The sequence below is a fragment of the Marmota flaviventris genome, chromosome 18 (genome assembly GCF_047511675.1).
Source record: "Marmota flaviventris isolate mMarFla1 chromosome 18, mMarFla1.hap1, whole genome shotgun sequence".
Classification (NCBI taxonomy): domain Eukaryota; kingdom Metazoa; phylum Chordata; class Mammalia; order Rodentia; family Sciuridae; genus Marmota; species Marmota flaviventris.
This window is the reverse complement of record NC_092515.1, coordinates 39633063-39646086: the sequence shown is the minus strand read 5'-3', so window position 1 is coordinate 39646086 and position 13024 is coordinate 39633063. Positions and strand designations below refer to the sequence as shown.

The 13024-nt window shown below is 36.2% G+C and overlaps 1 pseudogene; it reads left to right on the top strand.

Moving 5' to 3' along the window:
• The first annotated feature begins 11790 nt into the window (after positions 1 to 11790).
• On the top strand, positions 11791 to 12154 carry LOC114095644 (large ribosomal subunit protein eL28-like; annotated as a pseudogene).
• The last annotated feature ends 870 nt before the right edge of the window (positions 12155 to 13024 follow it).

The window sequence follows — 13024 nt, the reverse complement described above, 5'->3', positions numbered from 1 at the left end:
TATCTCTGAACCCAAAATGCATTACTCATAAATATTAACATTTTGTTAGTGCCGGATCTTAGGCCAATTTGAATGGTTCAGATTGGGATGTGATTTGACTTGAAAAGAGTAATGAAGTTATTGTGAGTCCAAGGACAGAAATGAGTTTTGCAGAAGAAAATGTCCGAAACAGTGCATAAAATAAGTGACAACCTTTGGTTTCTTTAATTACAGTCCAAATAAAGAAAATCACAATGGAGATATTAGGCTCATTTTTACAGCCTTAAAATTGGATACTGACCCTTCAAGCTTTTTTCTTCCCCCCTCACCTCCAAAACCTCAAGAATAGGCTTTTAATATAAAAGAATGTCTGGCACATATTAGCTATTATTATTAACATCTCTATATTCATCATTTCATGAAATCTTCACAAAAACGTAGCTGAATACTAATTATCATTATTCTCCTCAGACTTACCATCTTGTTATTTAACTTCCCTACAAATTGCAGGCATGAGGTTTGAACCCAGAGCTGTCAAGTCCAGAGGTGGGAATCTTAACCACAAGGTGCACTGCTTAAAGTTGACATGGTACCAGGGGGCAGGGCAGGGCAGAAATCGCTCCATCCCTTGCTTTGTGTATCTGTTCCTTGATGTTTAGAGAATCATCTTAATTCACAATTCTCTCAGCTTAATGATGGCACACATCATTAGGCTCAAATAGGTAGACTTAAAAGTATTTTTACATGCTTTTTTTGGCAAAATAAGATGCTATATTAGACACGTTCAAGACGGTATTTGTGAGCAGCACACATTTGATATCTCTAAATGTATCTGTATTGATGGACTCTGACTACTTAATGTTTTAAGGTAATTAAGCCACAAAAACTCATTGGAATAATGTTTAGGGCTGACTTAAACCCTTAAAAGCCATTAGCTGCTAACTGCCAAGTTGCTCTGAGTCTCTGTCTGCATGAAATTGAATCATATTTGAAAGGTTTTTGTAGGCTAGTCGCAAGATTCATAAAACACTGACAGCTTTACATCTTTCAATACAAACCAGGAAATGGGAGGGAGGGCAAAGAACTGAATTTGGGAGGGGAAATAACACTTGCCTTTCCAACCAACATCTCTCTAGAATCTTTAGCTAACTAACCCCGTTTTACCTTGATACAGTGAAATTACAAATATGTGTTTGCTACTTGTTTAATTCTATTTGAACCCAAGGGTACTTTTGCTGCATCTATATGGTTTGTGTCCTGGGTGAGGGATAAATATGTCACCCAACCTTCCCCAAACCAGCTTCAGAGTCAAGAGAGACGGATGGATGAATAAATGACATTTGATGTGGTGTAGTAAGCACACTGATAGAATAAAATGCAAACAAGCATAAGAGGACTAGAAGTCAGGTCAAGGAAGGGCTCCAGGAAGAGGTTATGTCTGAGTTTAGTGTGGAAGGTGAAGAAGAGTATAGAAGAGCTGTCAGATAGTAGAAGTGACAAAGATTTTTTGTTTTTAAAAATCGCACATGCATGCACACATCCAGGGGAAAAAAAGGTAATTATATATTTCAAAAAGAATACCTTCGATACACAAAAACATATTAGAATAAGTTTCTGACTTCTTAACACTTGTCATTCTGATAAAGACTAGATGACCACCAGCTGACCCGACTCACAGATGACTATTCTCCCCATGGTTAAAAATACTTTTGTAACTAAAGACCATGATATGCTCCAGTCTGTCCCCATTCATGTCCACCCTACGGCCTGCAGATGCAAGCCCCTCTACCCCGTCTTACCTTCCATGTCAATAAAGTCCTCTCCAGCATGGATGCTCCCGTGTCCTTCTCCTCTGATCATGGAATCTGGATCAGGAGAGCCTCAGAGTTTTGAGTTACCTGTTCAGATAGACAAAGGGGAGGGAAGCCAGATTATATTTGAAAGGGGATATATGGAATCCTGCTCTTTCATTCATAAAACAGGGCATAGAGGTAAAGACCATAAACACCATTTGTGGTGCTACTTTAATGGAAAATCATATTAATTTCAGTTGGCATGTCGGAAGAAGCTGATATATACAAAAAAAGTGAGATGTGTTGGAAAGCATGTACACATAGTCCTTGGCTTATGATTTTTCACCTTTGTGATGATACAAAAGTAATAAACATTCAGTAGAAACAGGAATCTAATGTACATTGATAGTGGGTAACCTTACAACCATTCTGTTTTCCATTTTTGATATAGCCTTTAATAAATTGCATGAGACAGTCAATACTTCATTATAAAACAGACTTTGTCCTCTTATTTTTGTCCTATAGTCAAATATTTGGCTGTAGCTCTCTTGTTGCTGTATTGTTCTATTATTACCTTCTACCAATAGTTTATGGGGGGAAAAATGTCCTTTTTCACTAGACTACCCAAGTCCTGAAGGAAATAAATACTATAAGAATACTGATTATTTTTTCCCTGGGGTTCAGTTTAAAATAGGATTAGAAATATTCCAGGGCCTTTAGGTTAGAAAGGACCACGTTGGATGACCAATCCTAGAGCTACCACTAACATTTTACAGTTTGCAAGAATGGTGTCCACATGAAATACGGCTCTCTAAATGTAGCAAAAACCACCTTTTAACCTGTACTACATCACTTCCTTTATTATCTGCTGAGTCCTCACCATGCTATGTAATCATCGACTTTATGCACTAATTGATTTACCATCTATTTCCCATCCTGGCATAAAAGTTCCTTGAAATCCTTGTCAATACAGTCTAACATCTGGATTCTCCTATGTTCCAGTCACTATGATTGGCAGGATAAACCAATAAACCCTGGGTGAATAAGGAATGATGGAAATATATATTAATGCCATGAAACATCAGACTCTTTTTGATAATACCACAACTGAACAATAGCACACTTTGCATTCAGCACTAATTCTACCATGACCATCCCCCACCTACCACTTACTGAATATTTATTATGCCATAATATTTTAAAAACATGACCTTAAAAACCTTCATAAAATACAGTGTGATCATTTCCTTGTTCCCTTCCATTTTATAGGGAAACTTAAGTTCATAAAATCTAAATGATTTTAAAGGTAAAAGTGGTGGGAAATGGGTCTGGAGGTAAGAAATACTCATCTCACAAAGGCATTATGTAGTTTTCTTTATATAAACATTCTGATTCTGTATGTAATAGAGTAACTTTGAAAGGTACTTAGCTCTTTTTTCTAGTATTTCCAAAGTTGTGTTTAAAAAGATTTTAAAAATTCATACCCACATGCACACTCACATTATGCTTGTATATACAGGAAACATAGTTGAAAGTTACAAATCTAACACCATTTGATTCTAAGGTAGGGATTGGAGTTCTAAGAGGAAGGAATCTGCTTTTCACTAGATGTATCTTGTGAATTTTCAATTTTTCTTATGTGAACACATTACTTGGCAAAATAAAAAAGTAATACAATACAATGGAAAGGGAAACCAAGAAACTGAACCAGAACCATCACAGCAGGAGGCAAGAAGCAGTGTTTGATTCAAGACTTTCACTGAAAACCATAACTCAGGTTGTACTTTGAGATATTGAGAACTTTTAAATGTAAAGATTTTTATATCCAATCTGATTGGGAATAAGGAAAGTAAAGGTGAGATACTCTTAATAGCACAGTTTTGCAGAGAATTGAAACCTCTGAGGTGTGCATATTTCATTTTCTGTACTCATTGGTCCTACTTTTCATGAAACACTTCATGGAAAGAATGTCCTAGACAAAACATTTTATTACATAATTGTCTAAAGCAGAATGCAGCAAACTCTAGCCTATAGACCAGACCTGGCTGCTGCTTGCTTTTATTAATAGTTTCACAGAATACAGTTTTTCCCAATGGGTTACATATTGTCTATGGTGCTTTGAGGATACAACAGCAGAGTCAAGAAGTTACCATAGAGACCAACCATCTGCAAAGTTTCCAACATTTACTATCTGACCCATTAAAGGAAAAAGTTGCCAACTCCCAGTTCACAAGATAAAACTGCCAGAACTTTTTGATGCAAATGTAATAAATAACATAAAAGGACTGATTTAGAATTCAAAAATTCAAATATTTACTGGACTTAAAGAATATAAATAAGCAAAGAGGAGAAGTTATAAAAAAAACAAAGAATTGTACAGAGTATAGCAGGAAGGGGAATGAACTCCTCTGAAAGCAGGTAGCAACTTGTCAGTTGAAACCACATAGAAATTTGTGCTTGGTGTTGCCATATCTACTATTTATTTACACCAAAAAAAGGCATTTGTTATATTTTTATAAACTCTGATATTTAGTGTATCTAAGGAAATTGTGGCTAAATAAAACACAAGTCTATATGGAATGTGATCAATTAATGGCCAATTTGTATTATCCAAAGAGGATCCTCAATCACTGGATTTTTTTACTTAGGTGATACTGTGGCTTTCATCCAACATGGTTATGTCTATAAAATGTTTAATATATCCCAAACAATTTGCTGCTTATTCTCTGATATTCTCTAAATATGCAATTACTACTACAAATAACAACCATAATTTTAGAGTGTTCTCTACTTTCTTAAGGAGTACTATAATTGAGTTTGAAATATACCAACATTCTAAAGAAATAAGTAGAGTAGGCTATTCCCTGCCATATAATCAAACAACAAAACAAAAACAACAACAACCAAATAAGGGACTGGAAGGCAGAAAATGCCCAAGTTTAAAAAAAAAAAAAACAATTGACTAGAATGTTTTTGTTTTTGTTGTTTGTTTTGTCATGGGGGAGGTAGAAGAGATCTTTGGCCTCAAAATTTGGCAGTAGCATGAGAAGGTCAGAAACCAAGGAAGCAAAAAAGAAAAGGTGATGAGTACATGGCAAAGTATAGAGTAAGTTTGGACTTGAAACAGTCAAGGAGGCTATAGATTTGGGGATGACATAATAAATTTTAAACCATTATAATAACCAAAGTTAAGGTCTGGCAGGGCTATTGATAAACTTTGTTTAAGAGAAAATACTTTATTCAAATAAATGATAGTTAAGCCTTCAGAAGATCTAATTGGAAGTGCATCAAAAAGAAATCTGCCCTTTCTAATTTGGAAAGTACTACATTAGTCAGCTTTCTATCACTATAGCAAGTACTTGAGGCAATCAACTTACCAAAAAAAAAAAAAAAACAGTTTGTATTGGGCTCATAGTTCTGGAGGCTCCAGTTCAAGGTCAGGAGTTCATCACTTTGGATCTCTTAAGGACAGCATATTATAGTCGGAGTCCACAGCAGAGCCAAAACACTTACATTATGAGCCATGGAGCAGAGAGAAAGAGCAGGATTCTATATATCCCCTTTGAGAGGACACCTTCAATGACCTGTGGACCTCCCATCAGGCTCTACCTCCTAAAGGGTCATAGCACCTCCCAGTAGTAGTACTCTGATAACCAAGTCTTTAACATTTGGGCCTTTGTGGGACATTCAAAATCTACATCATGGTAGTCACTTTATTGATAAAATACTTTGATGTGATCACAGAAATAGAATGAAACTGGTATTAAGGAGGGAGGAGTCCAAATGATTCTGCTCAACAATGACTTGAAATATCTGCACACATTCAAACATTAAAAAAAAAAATGCCAACTCATGAGAGAGAAAAGAGAAATATAATCACAATATGTAGAAAAACTATATAGGGAGAGAAGAACATTCTGGTTGAAATAAAAACATTCAATATTCAATAAATGACAGCCCAGCTCTAATCCTGGAAAAGGAGAGATTCAGTCTACCTTACAAATGCATTTACATATAAAAATGACAAGAGTCTTAGCTAACCATATTTTTTTAAAATCAAATTTTAAAACGTTGACAGTAATTGCTGATATCTAAGTGGAACCTGCCAAATGAGACTGAGTTGCTGTTGCTGTGGTAGTGCTAAATACTTCAGCCTTCATTCTGGAACTGAGGAATGGGATGCATTTCTTCATGCAATGGGGTTGGCTTCATATGCCTGCTTTCATATTTCTACTTTCATCTGGAAAGGTGGCTTATATTTTTGCTATCAATTTCTTTCAAACTGAAGAGAGAGCTAATCTGACCACAAAGTGAGCCTGAGCAGGTTAACTCCCACCAGACAGCAGGCATGGCTTTTCTCCTGGATCTGATTTCCATGGACGACGCTAATGATACATCTGTTTTCTCCCTAAGTTCATTTGAATAGTACCCAAATTTGTACAAATCTGCAAATGTGAAAAAAAATGTTTAAAATGTAAATTATTTTAATAAAATTTGCATGTGCGTCTCACAGCAAGGGTGGATTTAAATAAATGTGTTATTGACAAACTTCCTAAGTAAAATTTCATTGCATTTTTAATTTGGGACACTTTGAAACCTGAAATGACCATCTCTTTCTTTCTTGTCTATCAAGGTTAGACATGCTATCATATCAAGACCTTGAAAACTGTGCATTAAAGCCTTTTGAAAACAAAAGTCTTAAATACTATTCCAAAATGTTATCAAGTGACTAATTTCAAAAATTCTTTTCCATTAATGCATTTATTCCCCAGTGTGACATCTTTCAAGAGAAGAAAATCCAATCACCACTAAAGCCTTCTTTAAGTTCTCATTGATCATAGCCTTAAAACAAGATTATCAAAAATAGTCCTTCACAGAGATAATACATTAGAGGTTCTGGAAAAATTCAACACTCCATTTCAGATTAAATCTACTCATTTCTTAGGCTCATGTCCCATTCCATTGATAAAGATGGATTATCAGCGTGTGTCTCTTAATTGAGGACAAACAATAACTATTGTTCCTTGTAGTTACAGCACAAAACCCATAACCTTTCTCTTCTGTATTAAAAAATCCTATATTTGGGCTGGGGCTATAGCTTAGTGGCAAAGCACTTGCCTAGCATGCATGAAGCACTGGGTTCAATCCTCAGTACTACATAAAAATAAATAAAATAAAGGAATTCTGTCCATCTACAACTACAATTTTTTTTAAAAATCCTGTATTTGATCTCTTTGTCATTAGGTGAATAATACAGCTATTGTGCCTTCAAAGAACCAAGTATTGACTTAGAATGAAGCAATCTACTTAGGAGCAGGATTATATTTTTCCGTGATTGGATTTTAAACTTTGATACTATTGCCACTAGTTCCTAAACAAACAGAATAGTTGAATATAAAGCCAGCTTTTGATGGTGATAATGAATATGTAGCTTTGTTTAATTAAAGTATTTTAATTTGAGAGGGGGGAAAAGCCAATTAGGAAAGAACTGCATGCTTTACTGTAAAATCATATAAATAGTTCTGAATCCAAGTATTAATGATGGCAAATCTTCAAAGATAAGAGCTTTTCTGTTGTTTTGTTACATGCTGTTATTCATGAGAAAAATATCAAAGTAATGTTTGCTTTTTCTGATAAAATAATATTTGTTATTAGATCAAAGAATAATTCACACACACAATAACCATTAGCACCACAATAATCTAGCACCATAATATAACATACAATGCGTTACTCCATATTATACACAGAATTTGATAGCTTTAGAATCATAAAATAAAAGCCTTTAAAAAAGTCATCTGCTGTGTCCTTTTCTCCAGTTTGGTTTTTTTAAAAAAATGAAAAATCAAGAATAAGTGAATTTTTCAAAGATAATGTTAACTGGAGTTGAAGATTCAAATCTTGGGGAATCTCTACATGGTACATTTTTCTTTGTTACAGGCACAAGCTAGGAGATGGTGGAATACATAAGAGATCAATTGGGCAAAAACCTTTTGAGAGAAAATAGAGGAGACCAGATGCTCCATCAGACCTCAATGAAGGTTCACCCCTATGAAATAAAGAATCATGGGGGGAATGACTCAGAAAAGCGTTAAACTACAATCCTGCTCTAAAATAGTTCTGTCAGATCCAATGTGTCCAGGAGCCAAAGCTGCCAATCAGAAGAGCCCCATATCTTCTACAAAGGAGTCTGCCTTAGAATCTCTGTCAGCTTCAGTCTATGGTTTGGAGAAACCTAAGGGAAACACCACCTCTCTATGCAAAATCTGCAATGCATCTCATAATGTGGCAGCTGAGACTTTTAGTCAAGTAGGTTTCCTGCAGTTAGAGATTTGAGAGGAGCACTTTTATTGCTGCCACAATTTCTTAACTTATGAAACACTTGTCTCATTTATCTCCAGATTTCCCTCCAATATATTCCACTTGTAATAGCAGTTTTTTCCTATAATGAGATTATCAAAAATAAAGAGAGCTTATCTCTTTATATAAAGATTATCTAAAGAGAGGGCCATGTCATTAGGAGACCTTAGAATGATGCAGAGAAAAGAGAGACAGCTTTAAGTGATGGAGGTGATAATAATAACAAGAATCGTGATCACTCGTAAGTTCCTGTGTTCACTAGTCACTCTGAGTTACCTCTAGTGTTCACAGTGGATAATAATAACTCTACAAAGAGTTAATTTTCCTCCACCTTAAGAGAATAAAGACCTAGCTCTGTGCAAGGGCACTGACTCATGTAGAATCAGGTCACTTAAATTCTCTATAAACTTAATTTCCTAATCTGCAAAGCAAGATAGTTACAACTACTCTTAGAAAGATGTCATGAGGGCTCAATGGTACAATGACTTGAACTGAACACTCAGCATATCTTTCAGTGATTTCTTGCAAACCTAGAAATTCCCATTTTCTGTAAGAGTACTGAGGCATAGTCCCTTCTCTTCACTTGGCACTTTCTCAATACAAACCCTTGGAAAGTCCTGGAAGAGTCTCAGCTATTTGAATGTTAGCTTATCATTATCTTTAACTAGAGAGCAATACCATAACACAGTAGTAAAGGGAATAAATTCCACAGAATCCAAAGGTCAGTTCCAATCCATTTTTTTTTCTTTTTGATCTCCCTCTCATTGATATAACCTACCTATGAAAATGTTTAATTTTTAACTTTTCTAAGTTTCAATTCCTTTCTTTCACCTAGTAAGGACCAGGAATGTGTATATAGACAGGTTCTTAAATTAAGTAAATATATGTGAAACACATGCATAGAAGGAAAACAGGAGCTATTATTATTATTATTATTATTATTATTATTAATACATATCATTTTAAAAACAAATTACAAAGAGATAATACTTCAGCTCATGGTCTAAAAGCAAACTTCATGTTCTAGCCTTTTCCTGGTTTCTCTCTCTGGTGATGGTCGAGTGAATGTGTTACTCAGGCAGGTCACTAGACAGAGAGGGGTTACTCAAAGGGTAATTCACCCAAACAACCAGAAATTATCAAAACTGTTTCACTCATTACAAAAATAATATAAAGCCTTTTAACTTTGAAAGATAAAAGTAGAATAATCCCTGGAAAGAAATTTGAATATAACATCTTAGGAAATACTTAGAAAAATGAAAAAGTTAAAAAGAAAAATTAAAACACCAAAGATTCATACATGGAATGAAGTATGGTTGAAAGTCAATGATAATAGAGAGATTTGGAGATTTTTGTACTTTTCTATGAAAAAACAAATATACTTGCATTTAAAAGATGATCAAGAACCCGATTCTATTCATAGACATCAAATTTTGAGTAAATAAATAGCAATATAACAGAACCAAGGCCCCAACAGAAAATGCACAGGCATGAACTCAATTGCTTTCTTTCCAACTTTAACACCAGAAAATGAGAATAAGTATTGAAATGATGTTTGATGTCCCAAATTCCAGTAGCTTTGGGGATAGTCTTCTATTTTTTTCAATTACTACATTTTATGGTTTAACGAATTAAGTCATCTAACAAAAAAAAAAAAAAAAAAACACTCACATCCCACATCCTTACATTTTTTTTTAATCCCTTCCTCTCAAAACTGGATAGTTGGTTTTTTGATTTTGTTTTGTTTTTTGTTTTTGTTTTTTAGCACTAAACATAGACTTACTACTTATTTTATTTTAAATTTATTTTTTTTACTAAAATCTGAGTTCCAGGATATATGTTTCCTTAGGTATAAAATGTTAAGTAGAGTCTTTAGTTGAAAAGAACTAAATGAAAGATGTGGGAAGCAAAGAAATGGGCAAAGGAAAAGGAAAGAATGAAGGCAGTGAAGAGAAATGCCTGGAGCCCTGTCCCATGTGCAAGGAGACTTGCAATTTCCTTGTGGGGCCCCACTATCACCTGCTTTATCATTTCTTAGCAATCCCACCTCTCCTTTGTCCTCCTGCCATTCTATCTCAACTGCTTGTCAAGTACACTGTAGAAATCATTCTCTTCTCAAAGAGCTATTAATTCCAGGCTATTGTTGTAGCAGAATTTACTACAGGTTTCTCTAGCAGATTGGAATTCTTTTGGGGGAAGAAAATCCTCATATTGAATATAAGATTTCACTGTTCCTACAAATCAATGGATATTTCCTACACAGAGAATTTATCCATGGTAACTGTAATTTTTTTTCTCTTTCCCATCTCCCTATACAAATTTCTTCTTCTTATTCCCAGCAAATGCTACCTCATCCCCCAAACTAGTTTGTCATGCAGAATAATTTAGATCTCCTTCCCCCCAGTCTGTTTTATATTTGTTTTTCTTCCTGTTGCAAAAGAATCACTTATCATTTATTTATACCTTGCTTGATTCCACAAAGAATCCATTGTATTACAGGATCACATGCAATAAAAGTAAAAAAAAAGAAAAACTAAGTACAATAGGAACATAGGTTATGATTAATCCAGTTCTGTTCAGATGGAGTCAAAAATGAGAGGAGAGAAAGTGAGTTCAAATATCAGGGCCAGGAAAGGCATAGATGTTCAAATGTGAGCTTTAGACCTACACTGAGATATAAATGAAACACTAAAAAATGTACCTAGAGTCACACGTCTTTAGACTCCTGATTAACCTGAACAGTTAGCTCAGAGTTTCCAGGTAGCCAAAATCAAAAGGGAAACATGACTAGTTTTATCATTTTTATATCTACAGGCAATAAACATGCCAATTTCCTGAGGATTAATGCAGCTTTGCTTGGTGTTTGCAGCATTTCGTAGACACAGATATTGAGAAATAAGACACTGAGGGCAGGAAAATTAGTTCAGAGGCAAGATTCAAGATAGGAACCAAAAGACTCATGAATAAGGGTGGCTGGAGAACTGTTGGAAAGAACAGAAGGCTGGTTGGAATGAAGATAGGAGACTGGTAACAGTGGCCCAATTTAGGTTGTGAATATGGCCCTCGGTGCTCTGCCATTCAACTTATTTTTTAATTATTTTTTTTAATTTATATATGACAGTGGAATGCATTATAATTCTTATTACACATATAGAGCACAATTTTTCATATCTCTGGTTGTATACAAAGAATATTCACACCAATTCATGTCTTCCTACATGTACTTTGGATGATAATGATCATCACATTTCCCCATCATTTCTAACCCCATGCCCCCTCCCTTCCCCTCCCACCCCTCTGCCCTATCTAGACTTTTGTCTATTCCTCCCGTGCTCCCTATCCCTATCCCACTATGAAATGGCCTCCTTATATCAAAGAAAACATTTGGCATTTGGGTTTTGGGGATTGGCTAACTTCACTTAGCATTATCTTCTCTAACTCCATCCATCTACCTGCAAATGAAGAGCTAGAAGAAAAGTAGGCCCTAATCTCCATCATGTGGGATTAGGCCCCAACTTCCTTAATAAGACTCCTTTGGCCCAAGAATTAAAATCAAGAATCAATAAATGGGATGGACTCAAACTAAAAAGATTCTTCTCAGCAAAAGAAACAATCTCAGGCTCTTTCTCTGATCGTCACAGTGAGAGGAGCCTTCTTCATGTCGCTGTACCTGCCGTGGATGGTCCTGTGGAACTGCTCCAGTTTCCTGATCAAGAGAGATAAGCAGACCTACAGCACTGAGCCCAATAACCTGAAGGCCCGCAACTCCTTCCACTACAACTGGTTGATTCACCTCAAGCATGGAGCCCGTGGCCGATGCCAAAGGCTTAGTGGTGATTATGAAACACAGATCCAGCCAGCAAAAGCCAGCTACCTCTTATGTGCGGACCACCATCAGTAAGAACGCAGGGGCCACACTCAGCAGCATCAGGCACAGGACTCGCAGAGCCAGTGCCATCCTGCGCAGCCAGAAGCCTGTGATGGTGAAGAAGAACCAGACACACCCCACTAAGTGCTCCTGAGCCCCATACCTTCTAAAGCAATAAAGAGTTAGCTGACTTTCAAAAAAAGAAAGAAAGAAAAGACACAATCTCTGAGGTGAATAGAGAGCCTACATCTTGGGAGCAAATCTTTACCCCTCACACATCAGATAGAACACTAATCTCAATTTATTTTTAAAAGGAGATTTCTTTTTCTTCCTCTCTCTCTCCTCCTCCTCCCTAATCTCTTCCTCCCCCAATCTTAGGGAAAATAGATTACATTTCTTCCCTATCCTAGGCAGAGTTATCTGTGAGCACACACCCACCCAGAGTTATCTGTGAGCACACACCCACCCTGGGAATCAAGTAATTCAGATGTGGGGGATGGCACCAGAAAATCTCAAAAATGACTATCTTCCAAACTAACAACTGAACCACACAACACTTGGAATGTAGCCTTTGAATCTCCTCTTAAGGAGGAAAAAAATAAAAAGCTTGTTCTCCCCGATAGACAGAATCACAGCCCTTTTTTCTCAATACCATGTCCTTGTTATTGCACCCCCTATCTTTTATACCAGACTTAGCAGGAAATGGGATATTCCAACGTAGCTGCAAAAGAGTCAGGGACTTCCTTCAGACTGTTTGGATCCCTCCAAGAACCCCTTGTTTCTCACCCTGCAGCTTTATGACTAGGTACCCTTGTGCTGACAATCGTGGAGAGAGTGTGACTGTTTCCTAGTCCCTCAGCCCCACTCACACACATTGGACCCAGAGGCAGGCAGAGCTCTGGGCTAGAACTTTAATATGCCACTCACTTAAATGCTATTTCCCTTAATGGTGTCTATCCAAAGAATAGCCCAGTGAAGGTGACATTGACGATTAACCTATTCGGAGTGTGGGAGGCCCACAAAA